A 7,589-nucleotide genomic window follows, 5' to 3' on the forward strand; every position below is an offset into this window, starting at 1 on the left:
CTTGTGGGAGGCACGGCTCTGCCTGTGGGAGGCACGGCTCTGCTGTCCACTGCACTGCATTGCTCTGCAATCTTCTGCATTTGGAAGGCGCAGCTCCACTCACTTCTGTGGCAGGGGTGCTGCCCTGCCACCCTCCACATCAAGAGGCGCTAGAACATTTTACTCTGCATGTGGAGGCCCTGCTCCTCTCACCTCTGCATTTGGAGTCACTGCTCCAGTGTCCTCTGCTTTCGGAGTCACTGCTCCACAGTCCAATGCTTTTGAAAGGAATTGCTCCAATGTTCTCTGTATTTCGAGCTCACTGTTCCGCTCTCCTCTACCTCTAGAAGGGACTCCTTCACGCCCCTCTGCATTCAGAGGAACTCTTCTGCTCTCCTTGGCATTTCAGAGGCGCTGCCCCTGTCTTCTGCATTTGGAAATCACTGTTCCATTGTCCACTGCACATGGATGTCACTGTCCCAGCGTCATCTTGATTTCAAAGTCCTTCCCCCACTGTCCTCTGCATTTGGAAGGACCAGCTGGAGCAAGGTGGAGACCCTCCCTGTGGCAGAACTGCTCTGGTCACTGATCTCATCTGTTTCCCTGCCTGCACATTAGTCCATCCCTAAGAGCACCATTGTGGCCTTGCTGGCCCCCAGCAGTCCCCCAGGGCACTCCACGGGCTGCACAGACCTTGGCAGGGAGTTCTCTGCAGCTCTAAACATTCGGGGAGAGTGTTACTCCCCAAATCCCAGCTGGTCCACAACTAACTGAAGGCTTCCCCAAAGGTGCTTCTGGGGCCGCTCTGCAGCCTGGGCTCCTCCCTGTCGCCTGGCTGCTTCCTGCCCCATACCCTGAGAGCAGCTGAAGGACCCAGCCCTCTCCCCACACCCCTTCTCACGTACACTCCCCAGATCTGTATTGATCTGGTCCCCAAAGCCTGGTGCAGTGGCGCCTCCCTACCATAGATAGGGAAGGTGGGGATGCAGATGGCTGCAGTCAGGTGTGGAATCCTGACAGCTCCTCCCTGTGCCCCGACAAGAACCTTTAGGAGTGTGTGAGGTGGGGGCCCCCCTGCCCTCCAGAATAAGGGCTGCTCTCCTGTGAAAGGGGCCGGGACTGCCCATGGCAGTCTACCTGGCCCATCAGAACCTGCATCTGCCTGAACCCCACCCCTGGAGATTCACATTTAGTGGGGTGCAACCCAGGCATCTGCAGGTGATTCTAGTGGGCCGCCAGGTGGAGACCCCTGGGCGCCCCACCACCACCACCACTGTGTGGAAGGCCTTCATTCTGCCCTTGCCCTGTTCTGGCTGGCTGAGCAGCAAATTTCCTGCTCAGATGACAGCTCCCTTACAGCCCTGAAAAAACCAGTTCTCCAGACCGAAGGTTTGGGGACTCCATCTTATCTTATCGGAAGGTCTCCCACGGGAATGAATAGTTTTGCCATTGTCCCCATTCCTCAAAAGCTGGCATTTTTTGGGGCATGGGATTCAGAAGCCCCTCACACAGTTTTAAGTTACTCTGTTATGTTGTGGGGACACAGACTGATGTGTAATTCACATCTCCACATTGTCACTCCTGGGGGAGTATGTCCGCATTTTACATTTTGTGATACCTGGGTTTTAATTAGCAGTAACTGTGTGTTGGATAAATGCACAGCATGACACCTGTCACAATGGGACCCTCATTCTGGAGTTGGCCTTCTCTAATGAAATGGGGGTGAGGGCAGAGTTTGCGTTGTAGGTCACCTAGAAAGGAAAGACCTTCCTTTTCAAAGAGACCCAGAAAAGCAACTGTCCAATTCCTTCCTGCGTCTAGCATCCTGCGGCCCGGCTGGATGCCACTGTGGACATACTTCTGAGGGGCCCGCGGTGCTGGTGCAGGAGTGCCTGTGGCCTCCTGGGTTCAGAGTGGTTGCCATGTCCTCTCCCGTGGTCTAGGGAGATCCTGACACTTCCAGCCTCATCCTCAGCCAGGAGAATGCACCAGTAGCATGAAAAGGGGAGACGCTGCCGGGAGTGGAGCCCTGAGAGGACTGGCTTGTGCCTGTCCTCGTCCTTCAGTGGCCGTGAGCCAGGCTTGGGTGGCCAGGTCTGTAGAGGTGCAGAGAACGCAGGTGAGAAGTGGTGGGAGGAGACAGGGTGGGCAGGTCTCTTGGCTGCCTCCAGCCTGGAAGACCATAAGTCAATGACCTCCCCTAACCTTCCTGTCCTTCCTCCTGACTCTCGGGGTGGCTCCTGTCCTGGGCACAGGTGGCCTCTCACAGCGTGGTGCCCCGGCCCTGCCTCATCTGCTCGTAGCTGTGGCTAGAGGGAGTTCTAGCTCCAGAGCAAGGTTGCGCTGCAGGGGACAATGCAGCAGAGACCTTTGACCTCTCAGGCCAGCTACGTTACAAAGACATCTTAGGTATCTGGCTTCCTGCTAACTTGTGGTCAGCTAGTCTATTAGGGTCTTTTTGTTTCCACAAATAGTTATGAATCTAGGAATCTGTTTGTGAATTGGCCATTGCCTTTCTCCTGGCTCCACTTCATGCTGCGGGTTTGAACCCACCGTTCTAGTGGACTGAGATTCTTTTGAGCCCTCACTCTGTCGTCAGGACCATGCACCCTTCCTCCTGGCTTTGTGTAGTGGGGGTTGAGCAGGAGACAGGCTCTGATCCAGAGCAGGCGACACGCTGAATCTTCCCTGTAGACTCTGGGTATGGTTTTTTCAACCCTCTGTGGCATCACCCATCTCAGTCTTCTGGTTATGGTTGGGTGGGCTCATCTTTCAGGTCTAAGCCCCCTCTTCCAGGCCTCTACTCACAAGGATCCTCTGCTCCCACATCCTGTGTCCTCCTAGAGCTATCTCAAGGGGACAGAAGGTGGAGCCACTTTTTCCTAGCTGCAATAGAAGATCCATCTATTGAAGACTTCTGGCATGGAGCTCCTGGGCATCTGGGTAGGACATGCCCATGAGGAGACTCAGGGGTCAGCCAGAACTCCTGAGAGTCTGATCAGTGGTGCTGCCATGAGCCCCCAAGAGGAAGAAATGGACACATGGCACCTCCAAAGAGGGAACATCAACAATCTTCCCTCGCACTTAGTGTGATGGAAAGAGACTGGACTGAAGATGTTACACTAGGGTCAGTGGCTCATCTCCAGCGTGTGGCTGTTTCCCTTCTAAGTCAGGCTCTAGAGGGGGCATAGCCTGCTCCCGTGATACTCCTGGACAACATGAGGCCCCACACTGCCCTAAGGTTCATCAAACCAGACTTCCGTCTGTCTTCTCCCTCAGGAACCATGACTACAAGTGCCACGGGGTGAGGAGGCATGCGGAGGCATGAGCTGACATCATGTCAGATGTGGCCTGAGCCCTGACCTTGAGACAAGCTCTTGCCCCTGATTAGGAGAGAGAGGGCAGCTGAGGAGGCAGTGGGAAACAAGGAAGAGGATGCTGGGTAGCTGTGAGGAGGTCTGGCTCAGGCCAGAAGCTGCTGTCCTCTCAGTTGACACAGAGACCAACAAGTCTTGAGGACATGGTGACCTTCTGGTCTCAAAGGGATTCACCTGGTCGTGCGGGAGGTGCAGAGCCTACCCAGGGGGCTCGGGTAGCTTGCAAATACTGGAGTCTTTGGCTGACCTGAAGCCTTCCTACAGTAAGTCTCTCTGGAGGATCTATTCACTACTGGGCTGCTTCTTCTAGAAGCTCAACCTGCCACAGCAAACCAGAGCACAGCCATCTCTGTCTGTCTGGGCCCCTGCCCTCCTGACTCTGACCACTTCTGACAAAGCTGCCTGCTTGAGGTCCTGACGCACCTGCTGCCTTCCAGGCTGTGCCCAGGCGGCCATGTAGAAAGCCGCACCTGTCCTGCACTGGCTGTCACCGGGATTCTGGAGCGCTTTGCTGAAACCCACACGCACTTCCTGTGGCCTCTCTGGGCTGCGCCCGTCCTTACTGCTTGGCAAGGCTCATCAAGATGGTCCCAGGGACATGTCCCTCACCAAAGAGCCTCCTCCCTTTCCCGTCCCATCCCACCCCACCCTTGCCTCTCCAGCTTCACTCGCCACCACCTGCCACAGGCACAGAATTTCCGTTCGGGGACTCTCTCATCTATTCTTGAATTACATTCACTTTCAGACTCTATGGCTGCAAGAAAATGTCTTACCTTTAAATGTTTTGAAATCCGCTTTCCTCAAGTCTACAGAAACATTTTCGGAGAATACTCTGTTTGCTGGGTTCTGTGCTTGAGGCTGAGGAGGGTGTGAGGATGAATAAAATACAACCTGTTTATGTGGGGTAGACAGACTCTTGAACAGGTAATATGGAAGCAGCCTGAAGGTTCCTCCAACTCAGCCTGGGGGAGGGGCCCAGGGTGCCTCCTAGAGAAGAGGACAACCAAGCCATGTCGGAAAAGATGAACAGAAATGGGTGAAAGAGGGGGATGCGGGTAGTGAAGGGTAATCAGACAGAAGGGAGTGTAGCAGTGAGAGGGGAGCACCACAGGAAATTGCCAGGGGCACTGAGAGGGCTCCAGTGGCCAAGGGCCTGGTGAGACAAATTAAGGCATTCACTTTTATCCCGAGGCTGGTGCAGGAGCCATTGGAGAGTTTGAAGCCAAGGAGTCACATGGTCTGATCTGCATTTTCAATGGTCCATTCTGGAGAAACACTCAGGAGGTGGCACCGGAAGGACACAGTTGAGTGGCTGATGCAGGAATGAGGGATGGAAGAAGTCAGGGATGGTTTAGTGGTCTGGGGTGTGGTGGTGGAAATTCTCCAAAATACTCCCACTAAGTTACCCCGTCTTCCTCTCTTATTGAATTCTCACCCAAAAGCTTTTCAGAATGGTATACACTGGGTGGCCTTCATGTCTGGTGCTTCTTTGGAACAAGAGTTCTACTCCCATGACTGGGACCAACATCTTTCGGATGTTACCTCCTGCTCAGAGGACTGTCCCCACACACCCACGACCCACCATGGTGGGCCCAGCAGCCATGACTGTACCACGTAACGCTGTCACCAAGGGCTGGACTGTGGTGGCCTGAGGGATGCTGCCTCAGGTTGGCACTTTCAGTCCCTTCCTGCTAGGTTTCAGGTGCTGTGGGCTCTGGTGACAGTAGACCTGGGAGAACAGGATGACTCAGATTGGCAGGATGGCCTTCTCTACCCTGTCGGACACACAGAGGCCAGTCTACAGAGGATCCTGGCCAACATGCAGTGCAGAAAGGAGACCTCAGCCCAGAGAGATCGTCTGAGACAGAGCAGTGGGCACTCGATGGGTTTCCTGTTCTGGGCTCCGAGCTCTCCTGAGGCCCAGCTCCACCTCCCATGCTTGGACTCCTCAAATGCCCCATAGCCCTACTATAAATTCTCACTTTTCAAATCCTTCATCGGCCTAAGTGGGTCTTTGATTCTTGCCATCAAGAGAGTGCTGACAGACAATGCTGTGCTCTCACCTCGGGGAGGGGAGCTGTCTCCTTGGGTTGGTTTACAACCCATTCCCAGGGCCCAGCGTGGATGCCTGAGGCCAGAAAGAAGAGGAACCAGCCCTCCCCCCATGTTTTCTTGAGAACTGCTGGGTCTCTCCTCCTCTCTGTTCCCAGTGGGGTGGCCCACGAGGCAGTCAGAGGGCGACAGCTGCTGCCCTCGGCCCGACTGCTTTCTGAAGGGCAGAGTTCCCCTCTTGCCCAGGTCTCCACCTCCACACTTCCTTCCCCAACCTCAGGGCTGTGGGGTTTGGGGACCATCAAACTTCTGAGGATGTGTGAGACAGGGGTGGGAAAGTGGCCCCAGGAAGTGTTCCCAAGGTACCAGAGGCAGATTATCCCAGGTCAACCAAAGAATTTCAATGGAGGACAGAGGGTCCCAGAGGGTTGCAGGAGGAAGAGACGTGCAGTGTGCCCAGAAAGGTGTGAACACAAGGAGAGGGCAGGACAGGACCACCCTTGGACCCCCTTCCCCACTTCCAGAAGCCCTCCAGGCCTGCTGCCTGCCAGCCCCACACCCTTAGAGGCTGCTACAAGAGCCTCTCTGCTGCTGAGCCGGCCCAGCCCCCACACAGCCCGCTTGGTCTGCCCCTCCAAGAATCCAATTATAGCAGCAGTTTCTTCTCCTCCTCTGCCCAGCGCCCAGGGCTGGCTCCTGAGCCCCGCCTGCTCTCCAGGTGGGGCTGGGGAGGGGAGGAGGCTGGGGCCGACCGGCCAGTCTGATGATAGATTGTTCCATCAGGATCCTGCTTGGGAAGGAGACTCCTGGCTTGGCCACTGACTCTGGAAAGTCCCTTCTTCCGTGCCTCACTTCGCCCACCTGTCAAATAGGCAGTTTCAGTATCCTCATCCACCCTCCCACCTCCAGGCTAAGAAAGAGGCTTGGTATGTTTTGTTTTTTTTCTTGTGGAAATGTTACCTTCAAAGTACAGTGTTTTTATCATAGACACTTATGCAAACAATGGCAGTAGCAACTGAATGGCTTAGTTACAATAGTTGAAAAGAGAGAAAGAGTGGGAGACAGGACCTAGGGGCCTGGGCTGCTTGTTTCCCAAAGTCCCAGGGGTTTCTAGTTCTCCCTGGGAAGCTGGGACCTAAACCCCCCTTGCCAGCCGTGCACCCGAGTCAGAAAGCACAAAAAAGCCTAAATGGCAATTACTAATTGCACCACATGTGGATCATATCAAGCCGGGAAAGGGCTATTTCCATCCCGCTCATGGCAGGACTACAGTGTGACAGTGACAGATCGCCAGGTGAGTAATTCTTTCTAACAGTGCACAGTGGTGGAAGAGAGACAGAGGAGGAGCAGGCCCCTGGGGAGACCTGCCTTCCTGATGGCAGCCTCCAGGGAGCCAAGGTGCCCCCAGCGCAGGGGCCGGGCTTGGTGAGTCAGATGGGAAGGGTGAAAGGTGGACACAGTCACAGAGCAGAATGGTCAGGGGCCTCCCTCCACGTACCACACACCCCCAGCCCATTCCTCTCTACAGCCCTGATCCTCATCTCTGAGTCACCCTTTGATGAGGTTCTGTTTCCTGTCTGCACCCCGTTATTAACTGGACTCTTCCTTCTACGACTGTGTACTCTTGTGCCCTGGCTCTGCACAGGGCACAGACAACTGCAGGGGCAGCGATGGGAAGGGTAAGGACTCTGCCAAAGGCCCAGCCCTAACTCAAACTAACATGACTTCTTTACTGTTGACCCCCGCCCCCGACCCCATCCATGAGCAGCACAAAATCCCTGTGCCCCTCACCCACCCTGCAAACCACAGCTGAGCCTGGGGGTCACAGGGGCCACAGACCCAGCCTCTCCTTCCAGGGCTCCCACTAAGGGGGGACTGCTGTGAAAACTCACCAACTTCTATTCTTTGAACACAAGTAACTAACGTGTTTACTGCACAGAAATTAGGAAGTGCAGATGAGCAGAAGAGAATTAAAAATTGCCTTTGAGTCCACCCAGAGGTGATCACTGTTTCATGCCTTCACTCCATGTACTGTTTCACAACTAGCTATTTGCACTTGTTAATGCACTGTGAGTATCTTGCAGGTCAAAAGAGCCATTTCCACATCATTTTCTTTAATGACTGCCCAGTGTGTCGTCTGAGTTGCTCATTTTACCAACTCCTTCGTGGTGGTGGCCGTCG

The 7,589-nt window shown here is 54.7% G+C and overlaps 1 long non-coding RNA gene across 1 annotated transcript; it reads right to left on the reverse strand.

Moving 5' to 3' along the window:
• Window positions 1-868: 868 nt before the first annotated feature.
• Window positions 869-5,908, reverse strand: LOC147912060 (uncharacterized). The gene is made up of 3 exons (XR_015550313.1): window positions 4,536-5,908; window positions 4,130-4,343; window positions 869-2,075 (listed from the first exon to the last, which is right to left on the reverse strand). It is a non-coding gene; the product is annotated as an uncharacterized LOC147912060 (long non-coding RNA).
• Between the last annotated feature and the right edge of the window lie 1,681 nt (window positions 5,909-7,589).

The sequence above is a fragment of the Ceratotherium simum genome, chromosome 40 (genome assembly GCF_057802395.1).
Source record: "Ceratotherium simum simum isolate JZ-2026a chromosome 40, ASM5780239v1, whole genome shotgun sequence".
Lineage (NCBI taxonomy): Eukaryota > Metazoa > Chordata > Mammalia > Perissodactyla > Rhinocerotidae > Ceratotherium > Ceratotherium simum.